Below are 12,993 nucleotides of genomic sequence, written 5' to 3' on the forward strand. Positions count from 1 at the left end.
TGAGGGTGTAAGCTCATTCCTTAATACTGGTACTTGTAATTTAGTATGTTCTTTATTGAAAAATATGTTACCATAGAAAATGCATTGTTCAACATTGATTAAAGATGTGCTTTGCTCAATCAATCTCTGGTACATTTGCCAAATCTCAATTCAAATGCTGAAAATCTAAGGTAGTGAGCAAAATCCACTTGCAATAATATATTTTCTTTAAAATGCTGCTACCATGGCAACACATTTTTTGACATTGACAAAAGATGAGGTTTTGCACTTCTACATAGCTAAGCAGTCACATGTATCACATTTCAGGTTAAATGCTGAAAAATTGAGAGAGTTTGCTCAATCGACAATTCTTTTATGTTTGTTATGAAAAAATGTGATTTTTTTTTGTTCAAGGAAATGTAGTGAAATGTAGTGAAACTAAAAACTGAAACTGAAACATTTACCTAGATCTAGGTCTATATTCAATGTAGGCCTATGTGATGTCAGTTTAAATGTTTGATTTATGAGTAGGGTTCCGTTACTTTCTACACGTAGTTCTAGCACGAGTTGACTGTTCAAGAGAAGAGACTGAGGCACAAAAGCACAAGTCTACACAGATAACATCTGCGTACTTAGTTCTGAGCAAGATAGATTCAGTGAGTAAAAATACATCTACAAAAATAATAAGGAAGAATACACGCGTACCTGTCACCAATATTACCAATACCCGATTCTGTTAGAAAAACACCTGGCTGAAATTTGCCTCCAGGTCATGCGGAATTCATGCTTTGAAAAATTACTTTAAAAAATTATTTTATTACAATATTGCTGTCCAAAAGGGAGATGATGTTCTTTAGCTATATTGACATCTAATTTGTTTTTTTGCCTTTCCAGTCATTTCAATAAATCTACCATCAACTATTGCTGACAGGTGGACTGCAAGTCTATACCCAGGTACCTAAAATATCTTTCAGATAATCCACTTTAATATATCATATGAACAGGTAGCCTAGCCATCTACTGAACAGAACTGGAACAGGTGCGTGCCCATGATTACCCTATGGACTCTCATCTGAGAAAACAGCACTTCCATGAAACAAAGGACTCAGTGGGTCTAGCTCATCAGAGAATCACAAGCTCACCTTCCCTGCATTCTTGCACAATATTGCCTAAGGAAAACATAGCAAACATGGAAGGCTTTGGGGACCTCCAGGGGGCATGGTATCCATTTATATAATTCTACTATCTTACCAGTGATAATACATGCAAAGTTTTTGGGAAATTTGATCACCCATTTTCAAAATAAAGATAAAAATGTAAAAACTGGCTACCAATTTGAGGCCAAACCCAACGAGGTCACCCCTGGATCTGCCAAAATTTTAACTCAATGTATTTACTTAGTACATTTGCAGGCTTATACAAGATTTTCTAATTTGGGATCTGTAAACATCATGTATGGAAAATTATATAAAGAGAATTCCATAAAATTTTACTTTTTAACCCACTGAAGACCTAGTCCTGGGTATACTAAGGAAGATGTCTGTGGGTAATGCGTGTTTATAGCAAAATCAACCTGTCCTCAATGGGTTAGACAAAAAGTACATTATGCCCTCGTTTTGTTAATGACATGTTAAAAGGTGATAGTATTCCCCCTGCTCAATCCACTTGTAGGCGTATATTTGGGTATACATGTAATTAAGTGACAGCCATCACCAGGATATGAAAACTGATTTGGTGTGGACCAACAAAATTCTGATATACCTTAGTAACTGTAATGTACAGGCATGACAGTACAGGGGACAAGGAAAAACAATGAGAACCAAAAATGAATAAAGCCTGCATGTTTAGTCTCACCTGGTTGTGTCTTAGGGAATCCCATAATGATGACTGCCAGGATGGTCACAACTACGGCTGCCACTAGGAAACCAAGCCACCACGCCCCTATCCACAGTGGATTGTCTGGTGTGATTAGCAGACTAATGAAATAGCAATCAAGCAAACATATCATTGCTTAAACATTTGAAGTGCTATATCACAGCCTAACAATCATTTGGGATCTGCCATTTACGGAGTCATATCAGTTAAAATCTTTGATATCTTCTTTTTGGAGAATAAAACCTTGGTGTGTGTGTGTGGGGGAGGGGGTTGGGGGAGAAGATGATAGAGCATTGCTACTGGACCAAACAACAAGCACTACCCCTTGGATGGAGCCAGCTCCCCCCCCCACCCCCCCCCCCCCCCCGACACACACACAAAAGTTCTTTACAGCCTCTGCCTACACAGCTGCCAAACTACAGTTGCTAGAACCGCGATACCTTTTACACCTTTTACCTATTTCTGCCAAAACTACATCATTAACAAATTAACAAACATTCTCATAACGTGCATCTTTTACAACTATACATGAAGGCCATTTTTGCTCTACAAACTTTGAAATGTGACTGACTGAGCAAACAGTCATTGATTCCTATATAGTTATTCCTTCTTCAACCAAAGTTTGGCATGAGTATTGACAATTAACAGCATAATTTGATATTCTACAACATGCACAATGAATACCGGTACAAAAAATGCCTTCTCACCCATCTTTGTCCATCGACAAATCTGTAAAAACAGAGAGGGACATGGCACCAATGAAGAATCCAAGAGCTGGCCCAGCATTAAGAAAGGCATTGTAGATACCTGAAAAAAATAAAACCAAACAATTGCACAACCTAACAAAAATGCAGCTTCCAATTATTTTCTTTTTATCCCTTTAACTGTTCAAATACTGATGTTCAATGTCCACAGAGTGAAGTCAATACTAGGTAAAGACAGCAAACAGGTACTTTTCTGTGCAAGGCAAATACAATGTAGTCTTTGATATGAAATGAGTCAAATCTTGCCGTGAAAGTTATGTATTCTCCTGCAGTATCAAACTGAAATCATAATTTGGAAAGGCTGACTGTGTTGAGGCTGTCTTCACACAAGTCAAGAAATGTAATTGTAATACTAAATTACAATCATGATTGTGATTAAGAGAACAGGAGGTGTGGCTTTTCCCCCTAGTTCCCATCAATCACTCTTGAGCAGTAAGTCACATGCCCTTTGACTACAATGTGAGCATTTGAGAAATGCAGTTTTTTTGCAGAAGTGGTTGAAAGGTTACTGTAAGTTCTGCCCTCAAAACACGATCCGGAGGTCGGTCCGTTCATCACATGACTGTTTCAGCAAATCCTGATTGCAAAACACCTATGGACCGTCATTTGAAACGGGACTGGAATTTTTATTCAAATCATCCTCCGCAATTCCAGTTTGCATTCACTTGGCAAAATGCATAATTTGAATCATGACTCCAGATGTACATGTATCATTATCATACAATGTTTCAAATTATGCATTCTCTCTATGAAAGAACTCTTGGCAATACATGTATGTGCTCCTGTGTGAATGTACATGTAAACATAAAATAATTATGTGCTAAATGTTTACATTTAATTTTCTTTAAAAAAAACAAAAAAAAAATGGGAGCCATCAAAGGTTATAACAGTGAAATGATTTGCTTACAGTTAGCCACTATGCAGGCAACATGACACATTGGGTTATACTGACCTAGGTAGAGTCCAAAGTTTTTTGGCTTGAGATTTTCATCAAGGTAGGTTACTCCGAGAGTAAACACAGGTGCTCCAGCGAAGCCCAGCATGATCTGGGCTACGATGAAAAGCCAGTAGTAGGATCTCACTCCATCTTCTGCCTCTTCTCCTTTGAAGTACAATGGTAAAAAATGACACAATTCTTTTTACAAGCATTTTACAGGAGATATAAAATATCTGTGTAACAGGCTGACATGTAAAAAATGCTCACAATCAAAATGCAATCCCTGCAATAGACTTGGAATGACTTAAAATCTAAACTGCTATCCCTAATGATTTCTTATTAAATGCCTTTGCAATATGTCTTTTAAATACCATGCTTATAAACACATGTTCGATACATTTCAAAATGTACCTAATGTGGGACGGGATATCCCCCTCTCACACCCTCCCCTGCTGAGTCAGACATATCCTTCCCTCAAGTTCCCCTCCGTCTAACTCCAATTCTGAAAACAGATTATGATGCCCCTGCTGTCCAATATAATGCAAATTTCTGGATGTTCACAATTAGTATGGAATCCTTTCTGAGTAAACTAGGCTTGCGGGTAAGACTTCCTGTTTAGATATCACCATGGAAACTGTATTAATTTTCTGAAAGTTGTGGATAAAATTAAACCGCTGAATGTTAGCATAATGTGCACCGGGGCTAGTCCTGATGCAAATGCATTGGCTTTTCTGTCGTGTGAAAATGTATTTATAATGCATTTCTGAGTGTTCAATATTACTTGCTTCACTCGCTTGCACATTTTCAATAGGTTGGGAGAGTTTTCCCACCTTGGGCAAGTAAACAGAGTAGAAGACACAAAAGAATCCAAAATGTAAGCAGGGTGTACCTGTGCATGTAGTCCATATTCATGATATCTTCATTTTCTGCTCTTGTTTTTTTTTTTTTTTGGGGGGGGGGGGGGGGGTCGGGGTGGCTGCAGTAGGGTGAGGGGTTGCTTCTGCCCTGGGTGACTCCATATCCCAAACTGCAGAAATGGGATTTACATTTTTTTTTTCTTACTTTGCTAGGTAAGACTGAACATATACAACTGGAAACTGGATTTAAATGGTACTTTGACTATTCAACTGTACATATACATTTTGTATGTACATGTACATGGCCTTTTGGTCCAATAGGGGCATCTTGTGGGATATCTGAAGCAGAGATTTTGTCTGGCATGTGCCATTCCTTATTCTGTGGGATGGCCTTATATGTGACCCTGTATCACAAAATCAACAAAAAAATCGCCATATATGGATATTTAGTTGAGGGCAGATATGAAAGAGCAGATTCTGAACTTTAACTCTTTATGTGCCATGGTACTACTGGTAGAAACCCCCCGAGTGCCACATTATTATGAGACACCAACGTTGTCATGCTTTGAGAAAACATTTTGTTTTTCCAATCTATGTAACTTTTAACAAATTTCTGTTGAGCTAGACATGTAGTGCACAGCGTTGTAGAGAAAATGCCAAGATGTGCTTTGATATAAATTGCATGTCAAATCTATGATCAATTTTCTTTCAAATGATCAGTATCTACATTACTGTAAAGGCCCGACTTTTGGGCACAAAACAGTGGCAGAGATTTAGAATTTACACACAAATCAAGCAGGGAACACCAATTGCTAGTCAATTACCACATAAAATGCAAGCTAAATATGAGAGGAACGGAATCACGAGAAACAATTTCATGTTCTGTGGCATTTGGCGATATATCGATCGGTTTTGCCGGGTCTGTGCGTTTGAGTAGAATATGCGAAGTTGGCACGCTGTTGACTGAGTCGGGCATGCGAACACGGCACATAAAAAATGAGTTAAAATGGTGTATAACTCAATTATTTTAGATACAAACGTCCAGAAAACTTGAATCAGTATACTGCCAAGAAACATGTTAATAATATTCATGCCCTTACATCCCCTGGACTACATTGTGGTGATGTTAATTTCTTACAGTTGCCTCATAATCAGCTTTCATGCCTTCAAAAACATGAAAATAGAGCTGCTGTATTTAAATAATAATCATAATTTCCTCTGTGCTTCAATCAATACAGCGGTAGCCCATAGAATCAAGGATTCTTTTAAAAATATTCTTGCTCATGTTTCCTTTTGTCCAGTTCATGTCATTGCTCCTGACTATGTTTCTCTTGTAACTGCTGTTAGGCAACTGTGCTCATCATCTCAGGGGTCTTTCTCATGCTCACATGCCTGACAAGCTTTTTCTCCCGCCTCTCTCTCTCTCTCTCAAAAATGAATGAATGAATGAATAAATAAATGAATAAATAAATAAATAAATAAATAAATAAATAAATAAATAAATAAATAAATGAATAAACAAACAAACAAGACAAATACACGAATTTCCCACCATCAAGAAAGTCAATTTTTTCGACAATACACTTTATTATTAAAATTAGAAGATGCACGTAAAAATATTAGTTTGCACTAGATCCCATGACTGGTAGCTTAAAGGCTCCTTGCTGTCAGAAAGGACACCCCCCCCCCCCCCCCTCGACACATTCATCTTCCCCCTCTCTGCACAGCAAAGCCCAACACCTACCTGCTTTCTGACCTTAGCACCTCTGTTGAATCAATTATTGTTAAATTGAAAGAATTCTCCACAGCAAAATGGCAGTGCATGGTAACTGTGGTAATAAATCAGTTATGAGAACAACAATACAGCAACTTTGTAACATGACAAAGTGGAACAATGAGGGAGTACCCTGTGGTACATGTAATACTGTAAAATGAGGAATGTTCGCATGCATTTTAATTTCAAGAATTTTGGGAGAGCCAAGATTCACAAAATTAAAATGCTAGCGAAAGTTTTTGTCTTCACTATATGCATTGAATGGTACAGGCAACTCGTGAAAATTTCATGCCGCGGAAAAGGCCATTGGCTCCAATTCATGAAAATTTCATGCTGCGAAAATATCTTGTTGTACAGTACTTACACCTAGCTGGAGGTCCAAGGAATTATCAAATGTATTACACTTTGCAATTTGGTTCTGCATTGATGCTGTTTTCTCAACTTACTGGTTGGGTTGTCTGTACCACAGCGGTCAACCTGTTCTGAGTACACAGATGGACAAATCGAGTCATTCACTTCTGATTGGTTAAGGGGTGTCACATAATATGGTTCTGCTAGGAAATGAGGCAGGGAGAACACTACTGCCCCAGCTGCGAGGACGAGAGAGCCAATGCCAACCCAAACAGGTTTATGTCCTTTCTCTGCTATGTAGCCAATGAAGACAGTGAAGAACATTGCAGAAAACTGGTAGGCACTGGCAATGCTGCCACTCTCAGTGCTGGACAGGTGGAAACGCTTTTCAAGAGTTGTGAGGACAGCAAAGATAAGCCCAAATGGAATCAGGTAATGAAGAAGGCCGGTGAGTGAGACGACAGCTAGGTAGCCAGTGATGTTGCTACATGGCTGGAAGTTTAAAAGAATAATGATGGAAGTTTGTTAATATTTGATTCCCTTGACTCCTCTCACCTTCATTTTGTGATCATTCATGCTTTGATGCAACCCTTATTCTGGGGGGTTTTGTTTTTTAATTTACCTGCTGCTTTTTTCTAAACCCATTGAAGACGAGTCCAGAGTATACTCGGGAAGTTGTCTAGATGGGAAATGTCTGTGGTAGCAAAATCAGCCCGTCCTCAGCAGGTTAAAACTATAAAACTATACAATTGAAATAATTCATTTTGAAACAAAACATTCCTTCCACAAGTTTAAACACAAATAGGAGCACTCCGAGAGAGCAGACCTCCCCAAGCAGCCATGATAAAAGTATCACAATTTTGTAGGCATTACATCTTCAACACAAACATATAGGTACTGGGACATCCACACAATATAGATATGGTGAAAAATTATCATCCACTTTTGAGTTATTAGGAGATTAAGCTACGGATTGTAGTTTCATGTCTTTTATATATGACCCCTATGACTCTTGACCTTACTATCCAAAATCAAATTTTCATTCTTTGAATTACTTCATTATGAACATGGGTCTGATCCCAAAATAGTGTTCACTTGGACTAACTTTTCATATTGACACTTGCATTTCATGTTATATATCATATGAAAGCTGAGAATCTGCAGTTTTCAGAAAAGCACATGTAATAATTATATCTGACATCAGACTTTTCGATTATCAAATATCAGTAAAACAGGAAAGGCACCCTCTTTGCGCGACGGGAAGGCATTTACTTTTTCAAGTAATTTGCACAAAAATTACAAAAGAATAATATAGGTGAAATATCAAATTCATTATGGATTACCCTTTCAAATCTGGCATCTGTTTTCTCATCGTTGTTAAATTTTGGGTCAAAATTCCATTTAAAAAAAAAAACATGCTTTTCAGTACTTTGACATGAAATTACAGACTTGAGTTTGGTCACTCACATTCCATTTAATGTATCAATGAATTAGTGTGGCTCTATATCCATGACACTAAATGAAATAATTCTCTATTCATAAGAAAATTATAATGCTTCAACATTTAATTTCCGTCCCGTCGCATAATGGGATGGAATTTACATAATGGTTGGCTCGACAGGATGGAATGCACTTATGTTAATAATGATAAAACGTGTAGGTGCGACGGGACAGAATTTTTACACCATAATGATCTAGAAAAAGAGTGTTCCTAATTTGAACGAAATGAAAAGACTATTTGGCAAACTTGTGAAAAGAGTAACTATTGTAAATGGTCTAGGGTTATTTATGGATCCTTCATCTTCCCTTCAGTTCTTACATTAGTATCTCTACCCCCCCCCCCCCTTGGCTTGATTGACTATTGAAGTTGACCAAGTTAAAGGGATGGTATAGTTGTGGTCGAGATGGGGCTTCAAGTTCATCTCTTTTTGTGAGATAATGTGAAACCTCTTATCAAATTTTTATGACAGAGCATGTAATTCTAAAAGGGATTCAAATTCCTCGGGAATTGTATGCTCTGTACTAGCTATTTCATTTAGTGGTTTCTTAGTACCGGTATCTCACAAAAGGTATACACTGTATACAAATGTGTAAAAGCTCAATCCTCGATCATCTCAACCAATACTACCAATGTTCTGCCGATTTGTAGCATTCATTATACAACTGTACATGAATGGCCTTTTACTATTTGGAGTAATGTACTAAGATCTACAATGTATGTTTGCTTTTTGTTTCCTATTTGTCCATGATGTAATTCACCAACTTATTGCAAACAAAACAATTTCCATTAGACTTTAAAAAAATAATTGTATGTTATAAATGCATACGTGCAGTCTACTCGACTGGTAGACAAATACTGCATTACATAGGAGTCTCTTGTTCAGGTGTTCTAGGACTGTATTTTTTTTTTTTTTTTAAATTGAGATTAATATATCAACATGCAGATTCTTACCATGTCTGGGAAATAGGGAAGAAAAATTACCACAAATAAGTTTATGAGAAAAGAGGGATATAAAGCATCCACATCTTGGAAAATTGCTTCCATTTTCATTATTGAAACGTTAATTTTGAACATCCCCATGACGCTGTAATTACACATAGGGAATTGACAATTCAAAATTCTTCTCTCTATGAATAAACAAAATAACATTTCTTTGATAAACAATTAATATATGATGCTCAAATTGTGGGTGAAAATCAGAAAAAAAATATCCACAATTGCCAATATTATCACAAAATTACTTCGACATAACTACTTTGTCACTACTCTGAGTGGCATTGCAGTTGCTGCTGAAAATTTTATTAGACTTTACAGCACAGTCATTCAAATCTTGGAGGCAGAATTTAAAGCTTGTGCAAATGATGTGCAATTTATGAGTCTCATTTTCACTCATTAAAAAAAAAAAAAATGTTCCTCTAAAAGAATATAATCAAGGATAACTATACCAAAAGTGTAGGATTTTGGAGAGATGAAACTCTTCGATTATTAGTATTATAATTTTTGGTGAAATTTTCCATCATTTCTCAGTACCAGTAGCTTACATCTTGTTATGCTTACTCTACACTAAAATGTTATAAATAAAATTGTGTTTGCCAAAGATATGAACACATTTTGATGAAAATTAGTCAATGTTGAGAATTTCCCATCAGTTTTGTACATGGGGCATATCGTTTGACACTTTTGAGGAACATTAAACAAAGTTGCCAGATATGGATTTTTAGTTGAAGTAATGTAGGCAATAGTAGCAAAGAAACACCACATGGCATGGCAAGTCTGGCTCATCAACTTTGATATAATTCTCCTTTGAATCTTCTTTACAAAAACCAGTGATTTTTTCATTCTCTCCTGTCGCGCCAGTAAAATTTGTTGTTGCCGTGGATCCACAAAACAATTTCGCACTTCGCACACATCAACTTGGAGTCTCCCGTTTGCTAGGGGTTTCAGGCGGGAGAATCTCCAGATCAGAAGGTGCTTTGGGTTGGAGTCTCTGCTACATGCGTTAGCTGGGCTATTTTTGCCTCTGCTCAATTTTTGTCTATCAATTAACATTTTATCTAAAATTAATACACACTTGGGCTCCACCCACTTTAGCTATCAATTTCAATAGTACTAAGCCTATACAATTGTACATCTAGATCTAGACTCTCCAGAGTCCTATATGTACTGATGTAGAATACATGAGGGTCTACTGCCCGCTGGTACGCACCTATGCAATTCATCACTTTACTGGGGGATGTTTTAAAAGTTATGGTATGCCACTTGTTTTCCTGTTCAATTTCACTAGCTTAATTATCATGCACTTAAAATTATCATTGATGTCAACAGAATAATTTCATTGTTTTTAATGTATTTTCGATGGCTACATTACATGACTATTAATGTAAAAATATTCATTTTCATTAGAAAGTTGAGCAACATTGAAGACACACACAGCATAATTACCATAATATATAGTCAATCTTAAAATCTAAGTGGCCAAATCATGATATCGGGCCCCTCTCCTTCTGCGTGTGCATCGTCCACTATGACTATGTGCAAAGTGTATGAAAGGTTGAAAGAAGTCCCCGGCTATGACGAAATGAATGGTGGTGAATGGAGTGGGGACCTATTTTATGTGATAATGCCATTTAAGTTCGACTTAAATTCTTCGTGAAACACCCCCCCCCCCCCCCCCCCCCCCATAGACCAACCACATCTACAGCCTCGCCCTCAGTAGTCAAATCACACTGACTTGGCCCCAACCCCCACCCCCAGCGTCCTAATGCTGCACCACCCCGCCCCACCACCCCCCCCCCCATATGTACACATCATTTTATGCATGCAGTCGCAAAAGCTAAAATTCTAACGTTAGATTTGCCTAGTGTTTGTGATGATGTACCTTGAGAAATGCAGGCCGAATACCACACCATCCGCACGATGATGTATCGTCTGTTGACATGTCAACTGAGACATTGCAGTCGTCTGTGCCAGTTTTTACCATTTTTCTTGCGACAGCAGCTGTGGTGGTATCGCCTTGTGCGGAAAACATGCGAGAAGCCTCTCCTGCTGCCCCGCTGCCACCACCAGCTGCTCCTTCTACCTGTACTCCCTGCTCCACGCTGTCGCTACATGGAAGCCCACCGCCATGGTCGCTACTTCCCGATGCCAAAAAACGGGCAGATGAGCCACCAGGATCAGATTCAGAATATAGATGGAGCTCCATGATCAAGAACCAGTGGGTTCTGCACGGCCAGGCATCTTTTTACACCAGTATTACTCGAAGAAATTATCGTGCCCGGTATTTTCAGACAACTAACGGGTCAGTATTGTAACACTACAACACTGTGTAACAGCACCTGATCCATTCACGTTACAGCATTCATTGCATTGCAGCTCCAGTTCTGTTATTCGAGAGCTTACAGAGAGAGAGAGAGAGGGAGAGCAATGCTCCGCCGCGCTCGAGCTCCCTCCCAGCAGGGAGGTGGAAGCTCCCAGTAGCTCCTGAGTCAGGACCTGGTGCAATGAATGTATAGTAGTGCTGGCTGGCGCTGGCTAGGCTGTGCACTTTTTCCGCATTCCGGGATGGATCCAGGGTAGCCTGACCGACCGACTACTAGTAGTAGACGCCGCCGTTTATAGCCCATCCATAAGGCGACATACAGAGCTGTCATGTCCAGGCCCTGGGCGAGGGGGTTACAATGTATGAGGAATGCAGCTAGGCCCTACCTATAAATATGTGAACTTGTAATTTTTTGGCACAAATAATGAATATGGCATACCTCTTGATATACAGTGGCACATTTATGTATGCATGAGTTGCGTTACCATAGGACCTAGCATTATCTACCCGATTTCGAACAGTTCTTAATTACGGTACATCTACACATGTATGTTTTATTAGACTCACGAGTGCTCATGGACCGATTGCCATACAGGTAATGGAGTTGAACAATTATAAAACATATCCATGCATGCTATTAAAGGAAGCAGTAGGGCTGGTGGAATGGGGTGGGGGCTTTGGGCCCCCACTTTGTTTGCAACATACAGATGTATACCGTATTAAACTCATAAGGCTTCACCATCACTTTGGGCCCCACTCTTTTTTTTTTTTTTTTTTTTTTACCCCAGCGAAGTGCGTAAGTGTGAGCGCGGTGTAGGCCCTAGGGTTTGTTTTTTGTGCTGATTTTTTCTTCTTTTTTTTTGTGGCTTGTTAGCTGATGTAAACCCGGAAGTGGCACCAGAAGTCAAAGTGCCCGGCTTGTGCCGAAAGGGTGGGTTGGGTGGTGGCGCGTCGCGTTAATGGGAACACCACCCTTCGTCCAAAGCCCAAGCCCCCCCCCCCGGTTTTGCCGAAAGGGTGCGTTGGGAGCGTTGGGTCGCGTCGCGTTGACTGGAACCCCACCCTTCGTCCAAAGGCCCCCCCCCCCCCCTCCACGGTTTTGCCGAAAGGGTGCGTTGGTACTTTTTCTCATGTAATATTAAAAGACGAGTTTTGAATTTATATTTAACCTTCAAATAACCATTTCAAAGAGGCTATCGTCCGGATCGGTTTACACTCTATAGCACTTGACAGCCAGTTGGTCTATATAGACTGTTTAATATCAGTTGGTCTAATAACCAGTTGGTCTAGTCATCATTTCGTCCAATTACTGTTTGGTCTAATTGTTATTTGGTTTAATTACTATTTGGTCTACAGTCAATTCGTCTAATTTTGGTCTAACACCAATTTATATCATCAAATACCAATTTGGTCTATTATGAGTTGGTCTAATTCCATTTCGTCTAATCATCAAATGGTCTAAAACAAAACCAAATTTGTCCAATATAAATTTGGTGTAGGCCTACACATCATTAATTTTGGTCCATTGCCCAGTTAGTCTAGCCTCTGTCATCATTTAGTCTACACCCATTTAGTCTAATAACCATTGATCTTATTGTCATTTGGTCTAATAGCCAGCCTCCTGGTCTAATCAGGT

General features: G+C 38.8%; 1 pseudogene; it reads right to left on the reverse strand.

The window, feature by feature from the left end:
- The window catches only part of LOC139730287 (solute carrier organic anion transporter family member 4A1-like), a 32,450-nt pseudogene extending 21,098 nt beyond the window's left edge, over window positions 1-11,352 (reverse strand).
- Between the last annotated feature and the right edge of the window lie 1,641 nt (window positions 11,353-12,993).

This window comes from Diadema antillarum, unplaced genomic scaffold (genome assembly GCF_040938485.1).
Source record: "Diadema antillarum isolate AM-2024a unplaced genomic scaffold, OU_Dant_1.0 seq00000301_RagTag, whole genome shotgun sequence".
NCBI lineage: Eukaryota > Metazoa > Echinodermata > Echinoidea > Diadematoida > Diadematidae > Diadema > Diadema antillarum.